Below are 24248 nucleotides of genomic sequence, written 5' to 3' on the forward strand. Positions count from 1 at the left end.
AGGTACCACATTTGAACAGAGAGTTTTGGGGGGACATTTTAGATCTAAACCATAATGCCTATAATTAAGCTTTACAATAATAGTATAACTAGGGATAAAAGTTATTCCTATGGCAAACTAAAATATCTTCTGAGAATTCGAAATAATTGAGAAAAGGAAAAGATATGTGCTGGTATTTGTATATTATATATGTATATTTGTGTATAAAGTCATTTTAGTTTTGCATATAAACTCATTTTAGGAAGAACATAAAGTAAAATAAATGCTAATGATACTTCTTCTAGTATTATATTACCAAAGAATAGTAAACATATCAAATAAATCTTTAAACATTAAAACTAGAATGTGATTGGATATTTTAAATTAAAATATAATAATTTATTGAAATTAATTAACAGCTCTGATTAGAATTTGGCTAATTCATTTACTACTCTCAAAAATTTCCTATAAATAATATTACAATAAGCTCAAAGGATTCTAAAAGAGCAGCTAGTCCAATCTCCTTATTTCATAGATAAGATAATTAGGGTTCAAAACAGAGATATCTTTTCACGTATTCAAGGAGCTACTGCAGACCCAGGAATGATCAGCTATTGTTGTTATTTCCAACATAGAAGTTTGGAGCCCATAGAGGACTGGCTTTTCCTAACAACCCTTGAATTGGTGTATGAAGCATTGTCTGGAGACTTAACATGTACTGCCTAAGGGCCGGGGATTTAGCTCAGTGGTTTCACCACCTGCTGCACAAATGCAAGGACCTGAGTTCAATCCCTGGTACCCCCCCCCAAATATATATATTTGGTGTCTCACAAGCACTATTTTTAAAATGTACATAAAAACTACTGGTATTAACAAAATCCACTCATTTTACAATAGAAAATTCATGGTATTTTTGTTGTTATTTTGCACTTGTTAAATAGAAACCATAGAAATTTTTGGAAATGACTATCCTTTCTTCTGGTATTTATTAAAACTGGATAATTTAAAGGATTATTGGAAAAGATTAATGATTTAATCCTTCATTTATTCATTATTGTTACTATTAGTTATAGGAACAAAGGACCAGTAGTACTGATGCAAAGATGAATCTGAGATTAAGGACTCAGACTAATCCAGTAAAACATATAATGCAATATGTGATGCTGGTATGTACAACGTGCCACTTGGGCATTTTACCATGTGGTTATATCAAATGAAAGATAATGTTTTTGTTTTGCAGGCATGGTAAGATACATGATACATTTGATTTTTAAGGTATTTTTAACTTGGTAAAAGAAGTATAATGGAAACATCCACTTTGTCTTTTTTTTCGCTGACTCAATTAGCAACACATCTGTGTCTTTGTTTTTTTCCATTGACATGTAAAAATTGTGTATATTAATGTGGGGTATCATGTGATGTTTTGATACAAATATGCATCATGTAATGTTCTAACCATGATACTATCTCCTAAACTTTTATCATTTCTGTATTGTGAAAACATTCAAAAGTTTTCTTCTAGCTTTTTGAAACATAGAGTACATTATTGTTAGCTGTAGTCGCCTTACTATGCAGTAGAACATCAGAACTCATTTCTCCTATATGATTATGACTTACTCAACCAAACTTTCAGCACTGTTTCTTCCCCTATGCTCTCCTAAGACTCTAGTAACCACTATTCTATTTTCAATTGCTGCAAAGCCAACTCTCTTAGATTCCATGTGTGAGTGAGCTCATAAGGTATTTATCTTTCTGTGCTGGCTTATTTCACTTGATGTAATGATCTCCAGTTCCATCCTTATAATTAAAATGTCAGAATTTTATTCTTTTTATAGCTGAATACCATTCCATTGTGTACATATGTCATATTTCCACTGTATTTATCTCTCTCTCTATATATATATATGTATATATAAATACACATTTTTATTATCCATTCACCTTTTAATGAAAATTTGGTCCATTTCTTCTTCTTCTTCTCTTTTATTTTGGTACCGGGGATCAAACTCAGGACCTTGCACTTGTGAGGTAGACAGTGGAACCACTGAACTAAATCCCCAGCCCTTTCAAAGAACATTTGGGACTGTGAATGGTGCTGAAATACACATGGAAATATGGATATCTTTTTGACAGACTAGTTGTATTTCCTTTGGATTTGTACCCAGCAGTACGATAGTAGATCCTATGATAAGTCTTTTTTTGTTGTTGTATTTTTTTTTGGTATCGGGGATCGAACTCAGGACCTTGCCCTTGGGAGGCAGGCACCAGAACCACTGAGCTAAATCCCCGGCCCCTTTTTTGATAAGTCTTTAAAAAAAATTTTTTTTGAGGAACCTCTTTACTGCTTTCTGTACAACTCTACTAATTTATATTCCCACCAACAATGTGTAAGGATTCCTTCTCTACATCCTTGACAACACTTTTTTTTGTCCTTTTGACAATAATTGTGAGGTAGTAACTCTTTGTGGTTGTGATTTGCATTGCTATAAAATTCATATGGAACTACACACACACACACACACACACACACACACACACACATGCCAAAGTAAGCAAAAAGAGGAGAGCAGGAAGCATTACACTACCTGACTTCAAAATATACTACAAATCTGTCCTTATCAAAGCAGCATGGTATTGGCATAAAAAGGGGTACACAAAGTAAAACAGAACAGAGACCCTGCAAATAAACCATAAATCTACAGTTAACTGATTTTCAGCAAGATGTTAAAAACATACACAATGGAAAGGGTAGTCTCCTCAATAAAAAGTGCTGGGAAAAGTAACTATCCATACGCAGAAAGATAAAACTAAACCCCATCTCTCACCATACACAAAAATCAACTATGAAACTCCTAGAAAAAAACATGGAGGAAACACTTCAGGGCATTGGGATGGGCAAGTTTTTCTTCCTTTTTTTTCTTTTTTTTTTTTAACAAGACCCTCAAAGTCAAGAAACAAAAGCAAAAATAGACAAATCAAATTACTTCAAACTAAATAGCTTTGCTACAGCAAAGGAAACAGAATAAGGAGACAACCTACAGAATAAGAAAAAAATTTTTGCTGATTATACATCAAAGAATAAATGAATAAAATATATAAGGAACTCAAAAGCAATATATATAATCCAAATAACCAAATTTTAAAATGGTAAATGACCTAAATAGACATTTTTCAAAAGAAGACATAGTGGACAGGTATGTGAAAAAAATGTTCAGGTTCACTAATCTGGTTTTTAAACACTGCTACAGCAGCCCTCAAAACCCTATGAATTTTTAAAATCCATACTATCAAGATGTTCTTCCTTCTTTTTAATCTTGTGGCAGGGTAAGCTTATTTCCCTTTGTTTATTCTTCATTGCATCATTCATAGAATTGAAAACACTTTTCCTTTTCTGAAGCAAAATAACCTGTTACTTCAGCTCTTATGAAATATATTTTGCATGAATTGGTGCACTCAGAAGTATTTGTATTAAATTGTGCTCAATGAAGAGACATTGAGTAGCACATCACTAGAACAAAAGATTCTTCCATGAATTCACACAAAGGAAGTTTGAAAAAAAAAAAAAGTGCTGAGGCTTTCCCTCAGAAATCTTAACAAGGGAGCTGAAATACAACCCTTACTCCCATTCAATAAACCAGCTGCACGTTCACAGAACATTCTCCATGTTTTCTCTGCTATTATATTATGTAAGCTCCATGCTCACCTTGATGTATGCACCTCATCTCCATTAACTTTCATAAGTTTTACCAGCACATCAAAATAGATATGTGAGGCCGGGGGTTTGGCTCAGTTGTTCCTCTGCCTGTCTTGCAAGTGCAGGGTCCTGAGTTTGATCCCCAGTACCAAAAAAATAAACAAACAAAAATTAGATATGTGAGGAGCTGATATGGTAGAACTTGTCCTTCAGTTTCTCTTTCCATTTAAATTACTTTAGGTCCAAATAAATTTTGGTATTTAAAAGAAATTTAAGATTTTTACCTTAAAATGGCTACAAATTTTTAGCCACCCAGAAAAGCCTAGATTTTGTTTAAAAATTTGAGAAAGAACACATATGGCTAAAGAATTATGAATATTACTTATAATGAATCATCATACATGTGTAAATATTTTTAATTCTGTAATTTTCTGAACTAATTTAAAAGTTAATGTTTAAGTACTTAACTATATTATGATTTTTATATTAACTATAACTATTTCTGCTAGTATTACTATTAAGACTACTAAGAGACTGGCTATGTAATAATTCTGTGTTTTCCTTGTTTGAAAACACCTCTCTTCATCACTTTATTTGGAATGCCCTGCTAAAGAATTAGTTATATTGAAGGAAATAGAAACAGTATATGACAATGGAATAGCTTTTATGAAATGGAATTTTTGGAATGCTCTTATTTTGGATGAGTTGCAGACTTTAAAATTCCACAGAAACCCAAATAGGCCAGTTAAAACAAGATTTCACATGGTCTCAGAGTGAGTAGCCTCTTTGTCATTTGGAGGCATGGCCCTCACCTGAAGACTGAAAAAAAAAACCCCAAAACCCCCAAAACAAAACAAAACATGAGACTACAGTTTGACAATAGAAGAGAAAAACAACAGACTCGATGCAAAGTGCCTCTAACATTCAGAATGTGGGTTTGGAAAACACCCTTATCACAAAAGTGATTTGAGCAAAGTAGCTGGTCAGTTTGATAAAGAAGAAATTTTTCTCCATTCAAATTTATCACTCTCCAAAATCCTCTGTCTATGTCTATTTCTACCTATCTTATCATGTTTGTTATATTTAAAAGGAGAAATTGTAAATGATGAAGCCATATCATGTGACAGAAATTGACTTTTTTGCTCTTCACTAAAAGATGTAATCTATAGGTCTTTTCAGTTAAAATTCAATCTTGGGACAAAAAAGAGAGCATGTTTTAGGCAGAAATCATACTTTTCATTTTTCTGGCTTGAGCAAAATCTTTGGCATGTAGTGAATGCAAATTGATAGTTGTTGAATGAGAGAATGTATCAAAGTAGTATCCCGAAGAGAACGTCTACCTGAGATTCAAAATTTGTGTTGATTATATTGTACCAACCAGTATAGTTTTACAGAAACATTTTGAATGAAAAAAATTAGTATGTAAAGTATTTAAAAATACCTTCTTTTTTCAAATGTAAGAAAGTACAGAGATATGTACAATAATGTAAGGTGTATATATAAGAAAAAAATACAAAATGAAAATTAACTAGAGCCAACCACTGTTTATATTTTGATATATTTTTTCCAGGCTGTTTAATGATTCACATTTGTACAAATTTGAGATCATACTGAATTTTCAGAATATATAAAATTTCAAGTAAAACATGTATATAAAATAATCCAGAGTAGACTAGAAATAATTATCGTATAACCAACTCATATGTAGTACATATCACTTTTAAACAGTAAGCATTCACAAAATTAAACCAAAAACTAAAACTAAATGAGACTTAGATAAACTTATTAGGTCTAGGGAGGACTGAGGAGAATTCTAGGATCTCTAAGTTGTCAGTATTCCTAAAATGTTCCTACTTTGTATAGAAAGAGTCTTTCCATTTTCAAATGAGGACATTTTCTCTTATATTCTCTATGTCTTAAGAGAGTTTGATAGGCATGAGTCCTAAGCTGCAGGCATATATAATGGCATCTGATCAGAAAATACTTTTGCAAATACCTACTATTGTGATGATTTAGCTAAAAGTGCTTATCTGAATGGTAGGTTATGGCAGTGAATTACAGTGAGTTAACTGATGAGATGATTGGGGAGGGTGAAGAATTTTACCCTCAGGTAAATTCAAAGAATAGTCAGCAGCCTGTTCTATTACAAGTAAACATACAGAGCACTGTCAAAGCCAGAGCTCTTTTATTAGAATTAGGATGACACTTGGGATACGTACCACAGTAACATGAACCCTCAGGCCATACTGCAGATGTACACATAGTAAATCAGAAGTGAGTATCCAAACTGCAGTAACCTCTTTTCTTTCTAATCCTTAAATCACCATGGCACATGATTTCTTTGAGGCCAAGGAGTTGCCTTGCACAGAAAAATAAAATTGTTCTCTCCTGACTTAAAAGAGTTGACTAACTTTCAGTGACACTAACTGAAAATAAATCAGACCCCAAGGAGAAGACGGTTTGTTGTAGTCACTCATTTTAGATTGATATGCCTCAAAAGTCCTGCTCAAGGATGATGGAGGTGGAGATCCCAACTGTAAGTGGATCGAGTGTATTGATCACTGTTTAATAAGCTTTCACTCAGATTTTTTGATAGACTGAGTATATTTCTTTAAAAAATAAGTAACTGGAAAGTAACTGTTTGCACAAGGAAACATAGGGAAAGAAAGTTCTAAACAACCACATACTGCCACAAAAGTGTAACAGCTGTGACTGTCCTAAAGTGAAAGAGTATTTTATTCAATGGAATTATATATTTTACAGTTTTTGCAAAATGGAAAAAAAGAAGTACTGAAAACATGTAAGGAAGTGAATCTTGGGAAGTGTTGTAAGGAAAATATTAAAACAAAGCCATCTTTTCATTAAGAAAAGATTTGAAGATCGCTTCTCGGCCTTTTGGCTAAGATCAAGTGAAGAAAAGATTTGAAGGATTTATTTTGAAATGTAATCCAGGAACTCAAATCCAGTGAAGTTCAAGTCAATTAAAAGATAACTTTCGAGGGCCGGGGATTTAGCTCAGTGGTTCCGCCGCCTGCCTCACAAGCGCAAGGACCGGAGTTCGATCCCTGGTACCAAAAAAAAAAAAAAAAAGACAACTTTCCAGTTTTAAAATGGGCAAAATATTTGATAAGATATATTATCAAAGACATTATACCAATGGCTTATAAGCACATAAGATGTCCAATATCATTCAGCATATAGAACAATGTGAGTTCTGTCATGAGATTCTACTTCATACCTATTAGAATGGCTATAATAAAACTGTTAAGACAATCAGAAGTGTTGGCCAGATTGTAGAGAGACTAGAATAGTCATACATTGCCAGAATATACAATCTTTAGGTTGGGAATATAAAATCTCTAGAGAAAGAAAGATTAATGGTTGTTTGGGGATAAGGGTGGAAACAATATTGACCATAAAAAGATATAAGGGAGAAAATATATGGCCTAAATAAGTTGCTGAACAGAGTTGTTAAGACCCAGGATGTACTACTAGACGCTGTGTGTTGTACTTCTTGGGGACTGTACTGCTTGGGAGAGTTGTACTACTTAGGTGATTAATAAATGCGGGGAGTTTTAAGAATTGTGGGTTTAGGAAATACAAGGCAAGCTTTTGGCAAAGAATGTATAGAGTAAGCAACCTTACAACACAAATGGGAGAAGTTTGTTCTAAGGTGTCTGGGAAGCTAAACCTAGTAAAATAGATTTTAAGAATTTGGCTTTGAACAAAACAAATTTACTTGTTCTCCTCAAGATGAAAGTTTTTGTTGTTTTTATTAGTCCATGCTTGCAATACATATTGATTACACTCATTGTGGGGAGTTGGTACCTCTAAATAACGTACATAATTCTGTGGGGAAGGAGGGAGTAAGGGCCTCAGACAAAACCAAAAGGGAAACTAATAAGAGTAACATCTTTGTCTTGGGAGTGGTGGTAGGTGTAGATGGGTGTTAAATTAAGTGTAAACCAGAAAAAAGTGAGGCCTGGTCTGTAAAGTAACTGTGCAAAGTAATTTAAACTAAATGTTAAGAATGGCAAAGGGAGGCCGGGGATTTAGCTCAATGGACCTCGCCTCAAGGACCCGAGTTCAATGCTTGGTACCAAAAAATAAAGAATGGCAAAGGGCCATTTTATGGATGAGAAAACTACTTCAGATCAGGGAGGTTCCATGACTTTTGAAGATCACAATACTAAGCAGAACTTGAGATAAAATTCAGTTATACAGATTCTCCAGCTTGGTAGCCTTCCATGGCAGATTAATTTATACAGGATAATTCCTTTGCTCTGTAGTAAGGGGTTGATTGAGCTATGTCCAGGAGCATAACATGGTGGGGTAGCTCTACAAAAGAAATGCCCCAACTTGGAACAGCAGTCCTCAATTACCTGAGGCAGTGGAATGGAAAGGTAAACCCCATGTCTGTAAAGACAAGTGGAAAATCACCCATATGACATATATGTTATCATTAACCTTGGAATCCAAAAAGGAAAGATCAGAGCCTGTAGCAAATTCAGCTTAATTTATTAGTACTAGTAAAAACTATCTGTTGTCTGTACCTGAAAGCTTTTGAACAAAATCATAATATAGAAACAGTTTAAAATAGACTCTTCATGAGACCATTTGCAATATAGACAATACTATTCATTGGCAGATTTATATGTTTAAAAAGAGTCATTAAATATAACATGTTTTGTTTGATATATTTTGCTCTGTAAGAACTAAAAATAAATCATCAAAGACAATAGGCAATAATATATTTACCTAGTCTATTTCATTTCATTACATGGTTGCAGCAGACAACCAGTCAATGTCCAAGGTGGCCTTCAAGAGGCCTAAGATATAATTAAGAAAGAAAAAAAAAAGATAGAAAAAATTTTTTAAAAAATGTTTAAAAAGGGGCCAGGGATTTAGCTCAGTCATGCTGTCCTGCCATTGCAAGTACAAGGTCCTGAGTTTGATCCTCAGTATTGAAAAAAAAAAAATTTAAAAAGGAAGAAGGAGCAAACATATAAAGAAAGAGTAAGAGAGAACAAAGAGAAAGAAGAAAAAGGAAGGCCAAAACAGAAAATCAAAGATATATGGTAAATAGTTCAGTTGCTATAAGAAAAGTTCCCTTATCTTGCTTTATGAATTATCTCTCTTTCTCAATTTTCAACCCCATAAAATTCAAATTTTTCTTTTTGGTGCTGGGGATCAAACTTGGGAACTTGCACTTGGGAGGCAGGTGGCAGAACCACTGAGCTAAATTCCCAGCCTCAAATTTTTATTGTATAATAAATAATACGCTCACTGTAGGAAATTGGAAAATATAGAAAACCAAAAAAAAAAAAAAAAAAAAAAAAAAAAGAAAGAAACATTAGCAATAATCCCACCATCTAGATTAACTCTGTTAATATGTCGGTCAATAAGTAATATTGTCATCTTTTTCCATTCTTTTAAAAAAATACTACTTTTATTGCTTTGTATTCTGATCTGTTTTTCTCTACATAAAATATTACAACTTCTTTTCTACCTAAAATATCATTTAAAATAATTGCCTCCATTTACATTTAATTGTTTAAGATTTTGATTTATAGAATACATATAGCTCTTTATAAATTTTGTGACATAACTTCTATTTTGTAATATTTATAAAATATAAGAATTCTGAATGTAAATACTTTTATGGCAAAGAAGGAAAAACAATTAATATCCATTCCTATAGGAATTAGAACTAGATATAAATGATGTGACACAGCCCTGTCCTGGGCTGTGCTGAGGAGGGGTGGGGAGCCAAGGTGGGCAAAGAAGATGCTTATTATTACTTCTTTTTATCTAATAGATGTATATAAAGGATTTTGTGTCTATTAGAAAAATCACATTTTGATCTGAAAAGTATAAAAATAATTATTGAGCTAGAAAAAAGAGCTGTGATAATTTTGGTGTTTTGGAGGAAATGCAGAAGCATGGATTGGCAAAGCAAATATTTACCATGTATTACAGTTTATAATAATAGGGAAAATTGACAGAAGCTTAATTGCAGAGTGATTAGCCACCTTACTGTTGATTGCAGAACCTCTTATGCTGCATGAGTTCTTTTTAACGTTCACTGATGTTTCAGACTCATAGTTATTTGTTGCTAGTAACACATTTATCCACTAGAGAGATGTTATGTGGAAAATGTAGGTTGTACTTGGGGAAAGACATCTAACTCAACTTTTGCAGGCTAATTCAGCAATTTCTTTAAATAATTTGGGGTTTTTTCCCCAAATGATTATCTGAGCTGGTACTTCAAAGCATAATGTAAGTCCTTCTGTTAGCAATAAATCCACAGAAATCCATAAAACCTATAATGTTTCATATTATTATCAAACATTTGTTGAGCTTTCTACTAATGACCTTCTAGTCATTTTATAGAGCCAAATATTCATTTATTATTTCTAACTAGGGGGCTCATAATCTAAATTTGGTCTAAATAGAGTAAGAATAAGGGAAATTGATAAAAATTAAAATTATGTTCATGTGATTAGTCAAGCAATGTAAGTCCCTGTTTCCTATTGAAATGATTCACAAATGACAGTGATAACCATCTCAAAGAAAGAATTTAAATCTTTCACTCACCAACCTTTACAATTATTTTTTAGCTTTATAGGGTTAACCTTATTAGGGTTGATTAAATTCAAGCTGCGATCTTTCATAAAGACTCAATGGAGGGTCCAGATGGCCCAACAATACCTCCTTTTGTGAGAGGAAATAACTTGAAGATTTTTGTCTAATTAAAGTATTTGTGCTGGTGGGACCTGGATGAATTGTAGTTCTTTAAAGGAGTCTGCATTACCAATAATCTTTATAAAATACTAATTATTTTAAAATAGAGTGCTGCTTTTACTATTTTAGTTATGTCCTAGGGCCACAGTAGCATGAGCATGACATTTTGAAGCTAGGCTCTGATACCATCTTTGGTATTTCTGTCTGAAAATACAATTCTGGAAAATCAACAGAACAAGGCTCTGTGGAACAAAATGCCAGGAAGGTCAATGCATTACTTTCCTCCTGTTCCAGTCTTCTACTCACAATTACCTTAACTCTTGTCAAAATATTTTCTATGGTAACAGCCAAGACATAATTAGCACCTTTTCTTCATGTTGAAAATATCATTGGTAGCCATAAAACAAATTTGAGGAAAGCCCTTAAGCACATCATCTCAGCAAATGACTGCTGTGGTTATTGGTATACCATGATTTGCCTACCTGCAACAATAACACCTCATCTTAACCTACCTTCCTATCCCAGTATTCCTAACTATATGAGATAAGGAGAAAGAAAGAATTCCAGGTGTGAGGTGGGGATAAAGTAGAAGTGAGTTGGGAAATGCAGTCAGAAATTAGACAATAAACCATCTTACAAGTGCTTTTTAGTATTTTGTTATTTGCATCATTATTTTCCAAACTTTTCATGTACTTTGTCTGCAATCAAGATGATATTCTGAGACAGTTTGTTCTCCAAAAGCCTATCTTGTATTGGACAGGCAAAAATATTGATCACTTTTGTCATCAGTGGAAAGGTTCTATATGTATTTGACCTTTTACATGTTCTTGGTTGAGGCTACAGAAGCCAGAGTTGTTATGATCAAAGATTTCCAGCAGGGGGTGTAGCTGGTTCTATAGGGTAAATTCTTACGAAGCCCCATCATATTCATGCATTTAAATATTGCAGTGTTACCGCTAATGATAGAGGCTAGAATTATAACTTTTTTTATGATCGTCATCTCTTTTGATCCCAAGAAAAGCATATATGTTAATACTTTATTAGGATATGTTGAAGAAGTAGAAACTTGCGGAGAGAATATTTAAATTAAAAACCTAAAGTGCCTGACTAAAATCTTATTCGCCCAATTTTTTCAGAGTAAATGGAGAACAAAGCTTTGGGAGATTTTAATTATCCAGTACAACAGAACAAGTGCTTAAATTTTTTATTCTAGATAAAAAGAGTAGTTGATCTGAGAGGGCTTCAGAATATTTATTCCATCTTTCTCTCATATTTGCACATGTGTATATAAAGAATAAATTTCTTATTTTTTCAAATATACCCTTTTGGAGGGGAGGATGAGTGTTTTAAAGCTTTTTCTCTGAAGACATGGCTCCTGATCAACTTTGAAAAATGACATTTTATCCTCCCCCCTGCTCTTTAATGCTTTTTATTTATAGGTATATAATGTAGATATACAAGTATTGTTAATCACAGAATCTTGGCCCCCAAGTCCTATTTTCATATTTCTATTTGTACAGAAATATTTTATTTTTGAGAAACACAACATAAAAATGATAAAAGTGATAACTTACTTGTATGTAGCTTTAGACTATTAGTATTAATAAGAAGCAAAGTCATCAATTTCCAAACCCCCTAAATTCAGGTGGACAATGAATAAAAATAATGTCAGCTACAAAAAATATTATTTAAAACTATGCCTTCTTTTAAAAATATACTTTCTTGTGTCTTCATTAAGGGAAAATGAGATCTCAAATATTTTCCTCCAGTTTCATGTCCTGTAACTGAAAATTATACTTTTTTATGTTAATGTTTCCTTTCAATGATGTGATTTATTTGACTTTGGTTTATGTTGATACTGTACGTGTCCATGATTAAAAGTTTCCTATTTGGGAAATAATTTTTTAATAATATTTAAGTTGGACACATATACAGTAACTAACATTTTACTCAGGTGTTGGCTTCGTGTATTTTAAGGTTTTAGTGCAAAGATGAAAACATACATTTAAATACATTAACTTTCCAATCTTTGTAAATGGTGTACCTGTGGGATTAGTAGCACATTTTGGTAGTGTGAATTCCTTTCCCCAATATCTCTCTCTCCCTATTCTTTCCTCTCTATTTTCATTGCAGGCTTTCTTCGGTGTCCTTTTCCTTGCCAAAAGTTTGTCACTGAAGGAATGAAGTATCTATACACCTTAACTTACTCTAATTTGATCTGCCTGGTAGCATTGAGATGTAAGGAAGAGGCTGCAATCAAAATTTTAGTTATATCTTTAAAATTGGGGAGTAAGAGACACGTAGAGAAAATAGAAATGTCTTTTTTGCTTTTGTCTATTAATTTTACCTTTGAGAAATATGCAGAATGAATAAGCAGGGGGAAAGAACAAAGGAACAGAACTTCTGCTGAAATATCATGACAGATTTATCGACAAATATTTTCTAACAGATTTTTACTAACAGGCAGTTTTTGTTTTCTTTACTAACAGACCATAAACATACTTCTGGTTGGCAGCAGCTGCACCGTTTTAATACTAAAAAGCAACCTTGACTAACTTCGGTACCTTATGTAACATCAGAAATAAAGAATAACTTGAATTTTAAAGTTTTTATATGTTAACTCTACTGATAAACTATTTTCAATGCGGGAAATAAATCTTTCCCCAAAGAGACATTGTCCCCAAATTAATTTTTTCTTTTAGACTCAACAAGGATTGGAGAGAGATTCGTGTTTTTACTCTTCTATGTGCTGATAACTATTTTAAGACCTCTGTGTAAGTCAAGAGTCTGATGACCTTGGGAAAGTCACAGGACCTCAGTTTCGTCAACGTTGAAAGGAAAGGCAGTGGTTTCTGCAGTACTTTCTCCTTGTACCATTCAATGTCAATGCACAGATATGAAATACACAGAAAGCTCAGTGTACCCCCAAACTTGTGAAATTTCTAGAAGTCAAAAATACTAAGTATATTTATGGCAGTATAATAAAAGCCAAATGGCTGATAAAGTTGGGCTAGTAGTGGTGTGAGGTGGGGTCTTTTGGGCCACCCCAGGGATCACTCCAAGTCTTGGCGTCTCGCTCAAGCTCAACTTCTATTAAGAAGGGACTGAAATCAGGGCCCGAGTCCCTGGGCTGCGACGACGGAGAAACGGACCACTCTTCAGGTTCCCTTGGAGTTTTGTCTTCTGAGTGTGGCACCGGGTCCTGGGAGGGGGAAGTCTGTAGTTGGTAAGAGATTCCCCCAGGCAGAAAACTGGCCACACACCCAGGAGCACACACACGAACAGGTCCCTGCGAACAAGCTTGGGCGCACACTGTATATTCCTCTTATGCAGTCTTTAACGCTCAGAGATTTCTCCAGAAGCATTCGGTGCCTGTGCTATGTTTTGCAACGGCTAACACATCAGGTTCTTTTGCAGTATTGTGGTTTGCTCTGAGTTACGGCCAGAAACCGGAACGAAGGAAAAGGAAAAGGCAGAGGAGGTTTGGAGACGACTAGGCACATTAGGCAGCCTCTAAAGCGCGGAGGATGGGGCGGAGGAAGAGCAAAATACGGAGAAAAGGGAAAGCTGAGGAAAAATATTCACACCAATGGGTAAAAGGGAAAAGGTGAGAAGCAATGGAGTAGGAGAAAGAACCAATGGGTGGGAGAGGAGGAGGAAGAAGGGGGAGGGGCAGAAACCAATCGGGGAGCCCGGACGCGAGCGAAGACGCGGCCCTGCGCGCTAGCTCTCCTCCCTTTGGCTCGATAGCTCGCGCCTTGCCCGGCTCCCGGGAGACTAGAGCAGGGGCGGGGCCGAGCCGGGCGCGCGGCGCGGGAGGCGTCGCGAGGTGAGGGCGGCGGGGGCGGGGAATTGTCGGGCGGGCGTAGCGGGCGCGCGCGCGCCGGGTCCTGGCTGCACCGCCGCTCCGCCCCCGGCCGGGTGTGTGGCTTCGCGCGCGCGCGCGTGCGTTCCGGCGGTGCGCGCCGGGAGAGATGCTGAGGTAAAGTTCGGGAGAGAGGGAGAGGGATCCGTCAGCGCGAGGAAGCCCGAGTGGCCGCCATTACTGAGCCTGGCGCGGCGGCGGGCGCAGGGGAAGGGGGGAGGGACGGGGCCACCGCTGGTGGCGGGGAGGGCGGGCGGGTAGGTTACCAGGCAGCAGGAGCCGTGGGGCTTAGGGTTTTGGGGCGTGTGTGTTGGGAGGGGGAAGTGGCTGAAGGGACGCGGCGCTCGGTAAGCGCGCCGGGGACGAGAGGCGAGCTGAGAGTGGAGGAGGAGGAGGCGGCGGCGGCGGCGGGAGCGCTCCCCAGGAATGTCGCTGCCGCTGCCACCGCCGGGGCCGCTGCCGCTGAGGAGGAGACGGAGGAGACCGACGTTGTTAGGTAGGACCTTGCGACCCGCGCTCCTCTGGGCCTGCCCGCCCCCTCCTCGCGAGGACCCTCCCGCCGCCGGTTGTAACCAGTTCAAGGGCTGGGGCCCCGCGGCCGCAGAGAGGAGCCTGGCGCCGCTTCGGTCCTCGCAGGCCGGGCCGGGGCGGCTGCGCGGCGGGGGCACGATCGGCGTGAAGGGCGGAGAGGCCGGGCGGGGGGCGCCTTCTCCACAGGTGACGGAGCCAGGGTCTGCGGAGGCCTGGTGGCGGCCCGGGCTCGCGCTGGCCCCGCCAGGCGTCCGCTCTCGCTCGCCGCCAGCCCTCTCTTGCCTTGGTCTTGTAGGGTGCGTAGGGAAAGAAGGTGGCGTGTCTGGCCCGGGTTGCTGCTGCTGTTAACGAGTTCCACCTGGAAGGGGAAGCGGGGAGTGGGCTCAGATTCGCGAAACCTGATCTTGGTTGGAAACTTAAACGCGTTTCTGGGGAAATCGGCCCTTTCACTTTTTCCTTATCTCCCCGACTCCTCCCCGGTTCTCTTCACCAAATTCCCATCTGCTGCTAAAGCTTGGGGTGGAGTGTGAGAAGTTGCACTGCGCAACTAAAACACTTGAGTCTTGTCGGTTGAATGCGACTGGGTTGGGGCTCTGATACCGAGTTTTCGGAAGGGTAACCTTTAGAGTCTCTGTTTCCACTAAAGAAAAGTATCGGGGTGGGGGTGGGGAGCTTCGCGGGAGCGCGCGTGCACTTATCCACACATAAATACACACACTCGGTTCCCTCGCACCCTCCCAGTGTTGTTAGAAATGCAAGTGAGGTGGAGGCTCTGGGTTTAGTTGAGGTTGTGAAGTACTTGGACGTAAGGGCAAACTATTAGAACTGCTACTAGTTCCCAAAAAGTTACAGTAGCGGAGCTGCTTATACTTTTATCATGTGATAGAAATCCAGTTTTGGACAACGCCTAATGGGAATTTAAATGTTTTAAATCTAGACCAAAGTAAGCATACACATGGATTTGTGTGCGCGTTTTAAATTTCCATCCATAATTTACTTTTTCCTTTGCAATAGGAAACAATGGCAACGTTTCAGAGAATGTTCAGATGTAAAATATTGTAACACCTCGATTTGCGTGTACATTACTGCCTTCTACAGGTGTTGGAGGAGGGGGGCTTAGGGTACCACTTAAATCCAAGACCAATTTTCAATTTGAACAGGATGTTAGTGATTTTTACCTGTATTGAGGCTTTTAGTCATTTCATGGAAGATTTCTCTAAATCTTCATTTTAAAATAGTTCTAAACAAAATTTCATCTAGATTCAGCTACTTGGAGGAATATTTTGGTTTAAAGATAGAACTGGTAATATATGTTCAGAAATGTTTTCCTGTCAATTCCAGTTTATTTGTACTTTAATATGATAATATTCACTCAATATGTTTAGATATGTATTCTAACAGCATACTAACGGCATAGGTAATCTACTAGACAGTTTCCAGAGTAAAATTTTCTTTCATTTTAAATTACTTTTTTTTGCTCTCATTTGTTCTTTATAATTGACCTGGTTTTCTAGTCTCTTTATAGAGGAAGACAGCCTTTAAGTGTGGGTCACTAAAAACTTGAAAGGCAGTGGAACACTTTCAGAATAAACATTGGATTGAAAGGCTGTGTATGCATGTGCTTTTAACTTTAAAGAGCACTATTGATATGATTGATTTAAAGTAGCGTTAGATGATACAGATTATTAATTAGATAACTATTGATTTGGTTGTCCTACGTAGCCTACATTTTTAAACCCAGGTCAGCATGTCTTATTTTTACCATTCTTTGTACATCAATTATTAAGAACATTGGGAGAGGGACTGGTTACACTTTGATCTAAGAATTGGCAAAGAATTCTGTTATCTTTGTCAGTTTTTTTTAGTGTCTCACCTCCTTCCCATTGAAACTATGACAACTCAAAAAATATGATGAAAAGTTAGTATCTTTAATTTTTTCGGTTGGTACTTACCCTAAATGTTTTGAAAATCATCTCCATTCTCCCCTCTTTGTTTGAAAGGTTATTAGTATATGTATTTTAGGGGAAATGAGTTTTATTGACCTTGAAGGTTAAGGTGTTCTAAGGAATAAAACACTATATTTGTTTTCCTTTTTTTTAACTTGAAGTTATGGTACAGCTTAGAATAATAGTTTCATAACTCAGTTTTTTAATTGAAAAAGTATGTCTCATGAAGACTACTACTAAACCTTTTTAGCATTAGTGGGATATGTGGTAAGATTTGCCTTAGTATTCAGATACTCTATTAAGTGACATAATAGGGATTTTTCCTTGCTTTCTATAGAATAAATTTTGTCACAACTTAAATTTCCATAGGTACTGTTTTAAAACAATTCTCTTGGGCTATCCATAGGCTTTTTTTTAACGTCAAGGTGTGCAGGTAGTGATTGACTTGAGAAAAATGTAATATTCTGTGTTCCTAAAAGATAATTGTAATATACATACATTAAAGTACATCAGAGGAATGTGATTTTTGAAAGAACTAGTTCAGTGCTAAGTTTTAAATATAAATCTTAATTGGTTTTCAAACTGTGTTCCTTGATCCCTGTGGGGTTTTTCCCCTAGATTCTTTGATACTTCCACCATTCCAAACCAAGACAGCTTCAGTTTTTATCTATTAAATGAACATTTTTTTAAACAAGTGTACCTGCATTTTTTAAAATGTTAAAACCTCTTGATTTGTTAATTCAGATTACCTTTGTGTAGCCCTTACTATGTGCCTGGCCCTGGGAATATAAAGGTAAATTAGAGATAAGGGTAGCTCAAGCTTTCTTTGGAGAGTAATTAGTTGAAAGTCCTGAGAGTTACAAAAAGGAACAACTATTTCTATCAGGGTGTCTTTGTCACAAAAGAAGAGATATTTTGAATGTTTCAGCTACAAGTAGGAGTTTAAAAGTAAGAGAGAGAAAGATGAAATTTTTTTTTCAATGTGTTTTGGAAGCTCACTGTCCACAATGCCTGAGATATGCAGTAAAATGAAATAATTGTTAAATTGTTGTCATATCAGTGGATTTTACTTCTTAGAATTAGAGCTATTACTTGGGACAAAGTTATAAATAACTCTGATTTTATGATTAAAATATGACTAATATGTGTCACTTTGTTAGATTCCCAAGCTTTTCATTATGAAAAGTTAATAGTAAAAGTAAGTTTTCATTTTTCCAGTTTTGGATAGGTTTAGCCCATTTTATTATCCCTGACCATTTTCTGCTGAACAGCTAAGCATTGTGAATGATATGAGAAAGTATAAAATATTACTCCCTTATAAAGGAACTTAGATACAAGAGATGATACTTGAAAGCATAGACTTGGGATAGTGTGGGGGAAGGGAAGACATTTAGGTACTTTACTAAAAGCATAGACCAAAAGCACTGGGAAGTGTGGGACAAATTGGTGAGAAAATACAGCTTAAAAACATAAGAGCATCAGTTTGTACCCTATTAAGTCAAATTGAAAGATTTGAGGAAAGTACTGATGCAAGGGTATAGATGGAATGATGGAGAAATACATTAGGTGGTCTATTTTTTTTTTTTTTTTGGTACTGGGGATTGAAAGGTGGTCTTAACTATTGAAGTTGTTTATTGATATTGTTTAATAGCCTTGGCAAAATGCTTTTGTTGGTTTCTGATATGGCATCATTTGTTCATTTTCTTCCTGTTTATCAGGTGCTCTTGGTGTCTCCAAATTGTGTTTATTATTACTGTACTCAGCTTTTCAGAGACAACAACAGTTTTTAAATTTTTTAAAAATTCTTTTGGTTGGCTGTTTAGATAGCTAGTAGAAAATTAACATTCTTATGATAGGGGTTTTGAAAGATTCGGATTTCAACTCTTAATTGTTAACTAAGCACATATATACATATATATACACGTGTATATATGTACTTAGTTAATAGAGAAGAAATATATAACTCAGATGTTTCTGAGAACATTAAATAGTCTTACATAATTGCTGAAGTTTAGGATCTTAAGTTTTACTCACTTTGATCTTTTTTTTTTCTTCTCACTTTGGTCTTGCTTTTTTTCATTACTAAAATTTCATTTGTCTTTGGAAACAGCACTTGAAACTCAGGTGATATCACCATCTCTTGCTAAAAGTGATACTTTTTCATTAAGAAACATTGATTTGTTTGTGGTAGCCACTTGTCAAGCTCAAAATTGGATTACTCTTTTCAAGTACTATGATGTGCAGGTGCTTTAAGTGAAAGTATCCATTGCTTGGTCTTTGTGCCCCACCAGATTCAGTCTGTTGCTTATTACAATGTGAAACTTCTGTTTGCCCTTGAAAATTATAGTCATATTTAATATTTTCAACTTTATTTTCCTACTTTCCAGTATGTGTGTTGTGTTTAATCACTTCATCCTCATCACATATGTGGAATGACTTCTCTTTAAAAACTAAATCCATCCTACTTTTCAAGGTTCACTCAAAACCTTTCTTTTCAGTGAAACTCTTCATCTACTTCAGGGGGTTTGTACACAGTGGCCCTTGGGCCAAATCTGGCCTGATATCTATTTTTGTATAATGGCTTTTTAACATTTTGAGATCATTTGGGAAAAAGAGAACTACTTGTGATTTGTAAAAATTACGTGAAGTTCAAATTTCTGTGTCCCTAACGTTTCATTATGATAACCATAGTCATTTAAGTATTGTCTGTGGCTGTTTTTGCACCCTGAAGGCATAGCCAGGTAGGGTGACGTAGTGCAGTGTACAAAGCTTAAAATTTTTGCTGCCTGGCCCTTTACAGAAAAATGTTTTCCAAACTCTGATCTATCCTAGCTTGCACTTGTCTCTCATGGTCTAGCATGTTGCCTTTATCTCTTCAGCTATGGTATTATAAAAAAAAAAAAATACAGCAAGGAAAGTGTTCTTCACTTTTCTACCTGCCCCCTTGAATCCAGATTTTATTTCTGTACCCTTTCCTGTGATTATTTGACCCCTTAATGTTCCCATCACCAAATGTCTCATCTTTTAAGAAACTGTTAAAACTTACCTAATTGTTTTACGTAATGAAAATGATGATTTCTTTCCTGTATAATCTTACAATATTGAATGTCAAGTTGGGGCCATAGTCCTACTTCTTAGGTCTCAGAAGTGGGGAGAAAAGACTCAGACCCTAGACTGTGTTAGTGAAGTTCTCTGTGCATGCCTTTGGACTTTCAAAACCTCTCATGTAAGCTCAGTACAATAAATACTTTGTTTTCCTAGGTTGATATAAATGAGATGACCTTTGAGTCTCCTGTTTTCATCACAGAATAAGGAAGCAGACTACAAAGAATTTGGAATAACTTTCACATCAAGGCTTTGGGAAAAAATAAAACATCAGAAGAGGCTGTAGGTGGAATAATGGGGATATGCAGTTAACCTGTTTGAGAGTGGTTTTGATCATTGGTTTTCTAGTATTTTTAGAGATGAAACTTTTTTCTTTTTTTCCAGACAGTAATTTGAAATGTCAAAAATGGGTATGAACAGAGTTACCTTTATTGAGTAGTAGAGCTTGAGAAGTTCCCAGAGTTCTGCCTGCTTGTGCTCTCATAGTACTCCTATGGAATTTTCAGGCTTACTGTTTATAAACTCATAATGTGTGTTAATAATCAAGCTATAGTTCTTTAAAAAAACTGAACTTTTTGTATTAGAATATTCTGCTGCATTAGACTATGGACTTTATAGCAGTATATGATTCTTACTTGTGCCTAGATTTGTGAGGATTGTCCAGTAATTTTGGAGCTGAGTATTCTAAGTCTAGAAATTGATTAGTTTTCTTAATTATCAAGTATTTGTTGAGTACTTATTTTGTGTCAGGCAGCATTTTGGGTGCTAGTAAAGAAAAATATCTAGTGCTTCCAGGTTTAGTCACTACATAAATTGCTGACATTTTGGATAGATTCTCTTGATAATTCATCTAAATTATGGTCTTATCTAAAGACTAATTCATAGGAATGGTAACTTTTTAAAGTTCATTTAAGTTTAAACGTTGTGTACTTATGTAGTAGAAATGTTTGTTCAGAGACAAAATAAAATGAAAATTGACTGATTCCTACCAGTATTACACTGTTGAATTACATAGCTACTTTACATACTCTAAAATATCATTTTCTCTTCTACTTTATCTTGGCATTGATAAATTTGTCATTGAGAATTAGCAATATTGAGAAAATTAATCAGTATTATGCCTCTCATCTTTTAGCATGCAGTTGAGTTTCTAATTCTTAAACTATTCTGGACACGTTTGCATAAGATTGTGGAATGTACGATATTCTTTGGACTTGGGTCTGTCTTTTTTGAATACTTATTTATATAAGAGCTATTTTATTTATTTGACTTAAGATCATGTAATTCTACCTGGGTGCAGTGGCACATTCCTGTAATTCTGGCAGTCTGAGAGGCTGAGGCAGGAGGATTGCAAGTTTGAGCCCAGTCTGGGGAATTTAGTGACTTAGTGAGGTTCTGTGTCAAAATAAAAATGGAAAGAAATTGAGATGTAACTCAGTGCTCAGTACTGCCCCCATCCCCATTGGGTGATTACAGAATTCCTTCTCCAGTGTATTAGTTCTTAAATAGCCCAGTATTTTGGATCAGCTGTATACTCACCTTTGTTTTCTAAAATTAATTTTAAGTGTTATAAATAAAACTCAGATGATTATTCTGACAATACATTATTGTAGATCCTAGTTTACCTTTGTGATGGCTTCAGTTTTTGATAATTTTTGATTTTGTATTGTTTAGATTCTTATATTTATTGAATGACCATTGTGTGGAAAGCATTCTGGACTTTTGGAATATACTGGTGAAATAAAACAAAGATTTGTGCCTTTACAGCCTTACTTTTCTCTCGTTGGTGAAACAAAATACCTGATACTCAGTCTGCTGGTAGCAAGGCAGAATCACATGGCAGAGGAGAAGCTGGTCACATCATGGCAGCAAGGAAGCAGAGGGAGAAGGGAGGAGCTAGGGAGGGAGATATACCCTTCCAGGTCATACTTCCCCCAACTACCTTACTCTTTAAGCCAGGCCCCATGTTCCAACACTGACAGCTCTAGTGCCCCCATAATCCAATCACCTTCCACAAGCCCTACCTCTGAGTGCATGAGGCTTTGTGGGGACATCCAGGTACAGGCCCATAGAAATTTTCTGAAACAGCTTAATAATTTAGAAGCATAAAAATTTTAAAGTTAATACTTTTTAGTACAACAATTTTGTGAAAAGGTACAAAACAAAATTTTAGGTTTTGGTTATTTTTTTTTAATTTAGGAATTACTGGTTTTCATATAAATTTTTAATTAACACATAGTAATTGTACATTCAGAATAATGTTTATAATGTATCATGGTCAAATCAGGGTAAAGACATCCATCATCTCAAGCATATATCATTTCTTTGTTGAGAGCATTCAAAATCCTCTCTACCATCTATTTTGAAATATTTGTTGTCATCCATAGTTATCCTGTTGTTCTATAAAACATTACAAGTTATTTCTCCTATCCAGCTACACTTAGCTACACTTCTGTATTCATTAACATCATCTTCAGCCCTCCCTCCCCTATGCCCTTCCCAACCTCTGGTAACTATTCCGTTCTCTAAAAATGTTTTGGTTCAAATCTTGAGTTACTAGCAATGTGTAGATTCCTTATATAACTCCTTTATTTTTTTAAATTTGGAGAGCTACTTGTTAGTAAAACTCCATTAAAGGGGGCATATAATGCTTGAATGGTCTGGTAAACTATCTTAGAAAACTTAGTTGTAGATATGGCTTTATTTTGACAATTATAGGTCAAATTTTCCCAAATGTATGCTGTCATTAATTTTTGTAGACAGTTACTGAAAATTTCCTTGAAATAAAGCATTTCTGAAGTAATCTTAAAAACAAAAGGAGAGAGCCAGGGATGTAGCTCAGCAGCACCGCTCCTGCCTAGCAAGCACAAGGTCTTGAGTTCAATCCCCGGTACCACAAGAAAAGGAGAGACTACATTGTATGCTATTTAAAAGAATACTAAGGGGCTGGGGATTTAGCTCAGTGGTTCTGGCGCTGGGCTCAAAAGTGCAAGGTCCCGAATTCGATCCCCAGTACCAAAAAACCAAAACAAAAAGAATACTAAGATTGAGCATGAGGAAACTTGGGTCTTAAATGTTTAATTTTGTGTAGGTCATTGCTACTTAGGGTTTCTTTCTTAATAAAAATAAGTATGATTCTAGATGCTATCAGAGCAAGTTACTGTCAAAAACAGAAGATGTAATAACAGAGAAGACATAATTTAAAGAAATAAATTGTTACAATCACATATTACTCTTAATCATATTTCAAAAGAATTTTCAAGTTAAATAGTAGTTGAAAGTAGTAGCCATTAGTTTTTTAGTATATGTGCTGCCGAAGCGAGCATGTAGTAGCCATTAGTTTTTTAGTGGGAACATAAAAAAAGATTTTTGTTATTAGCACCAAAAAGAAAAAAAAAACTAGCTACCTTATTTAGTTAGTGTTGATCAAATTGTTAAAGGCCAGTGGATAATTCATGTATGTATAAATTGTCCTAATGTTTAAAATGAAATTCTGTTATCTGTTAGGGCCAACTTCGTGAGTTATAACTCTCCTTTGAGGTTTATTATGGTATTGCTTACGATAGTCACCTAAATAGCAAATTTTCTTGAATAGAAGGTGACAACAATTACTTTCTAGTCTGCAGTTTCTCAGACTTTTTTTTTTTTAATTTAAAAAGTATTTGCCCTAAAGTTTCTGGGTTAATTAACATTCATGAGAGGGCCATAATTCTTATAATTGATATGTCTCATTGCCAGACAGCTGAACTACCAGTACATGCTTGACTATCCTATCTGATGGCTTGTACCACTGGTGTTACATGTACCACCACTTGTTCAAGCTTCCAGGAATATGTTAAACTTGTAAATTAGGTATAAACCCTGCTGTGGTGAGAGATGAAAAGAAAGAGCAACTATTTATCTAACATACCTCTTTGCCACCTCTTAAGTGAAAAAATTTTTCCACTATAATTTTAAAAAGTCACTCTATGGTGGCTCATCATAAGGTCTTTGTGACTTCGGGATACCAGCAGATAGATTGCCTGACAGAATTGTTAGGACTTGGCTATTCAGTTTGTCTTACTGGCAGTTTACTATGAATTGTGAAAACTTTAAATTGCAGGAAACTACCTTGTTTTTTAATTTAAACTTTAATAATCAGATTTAGAGATTGTCACTGTCAAGCTGATGATGTCTGTTAAAGCTGTAATATTAAAATTTAACCTAAATAGAATAGCTTTATTTATCCCTTAGTTTTCCAGTTTTTAGTGACCAGTTTCAGGATGATGGCTTCCTACCTCCATTTACCTCCATTTGATTTTAATCCCCTTTCTTTCCAAACCTTTAAAATTCATTTTATGACAGTATTTGTTTTGGTACAGGGGATCGAAAACGGCACCTTGCG

At 35.9% G+C, this 24248-nt stretch overlaps 1 protein-coding gene across 3 annotated transcripts in view; it reads left to right on the plus strand.

Moving 5' to 3' along the window:
* The first annotated feature begins 14288 nt into the window (after positions 1–14288).
* Arhgap5 (Rho GTPase activating protein 5) overlaps positions 14289–24248 on the plus strand; it is a 79162-nt gene continuing 69202 nt past the window's right edge. For 2 of the 3 annotated variants that reach the window (XM_004864023.4, XM_021243811.2), the window contains exon 1: positions 14438–14778. The gene's annotated coding sequence lies outside the window, so the exon portion shown is untranslated. Of the gene's footprint in view, positions 14400–14437; positions 14779–24248 lie in introns of those variants that run through there. The other variant, XM_021243810.2, reaches the window with a different exon arrangement.

Source organism: Heterocephalus glaber, unplaced genomic scaffold (assembly GCF_053883595.1).
Source record: "Heterocephalus glaber isolate CG9 unplaced genomic scaffold, H.glaber_assembly_v1.0 deba00001662, whole genome shotgun sequence".
Classification (NCBI taxonomy): domain Eukaryota; kingdom Metazoa; phylum Chordata; class Mammalia; order Rodentia; family Bathyergidae; genus Heterocephalus; species Heterocephalus glaber.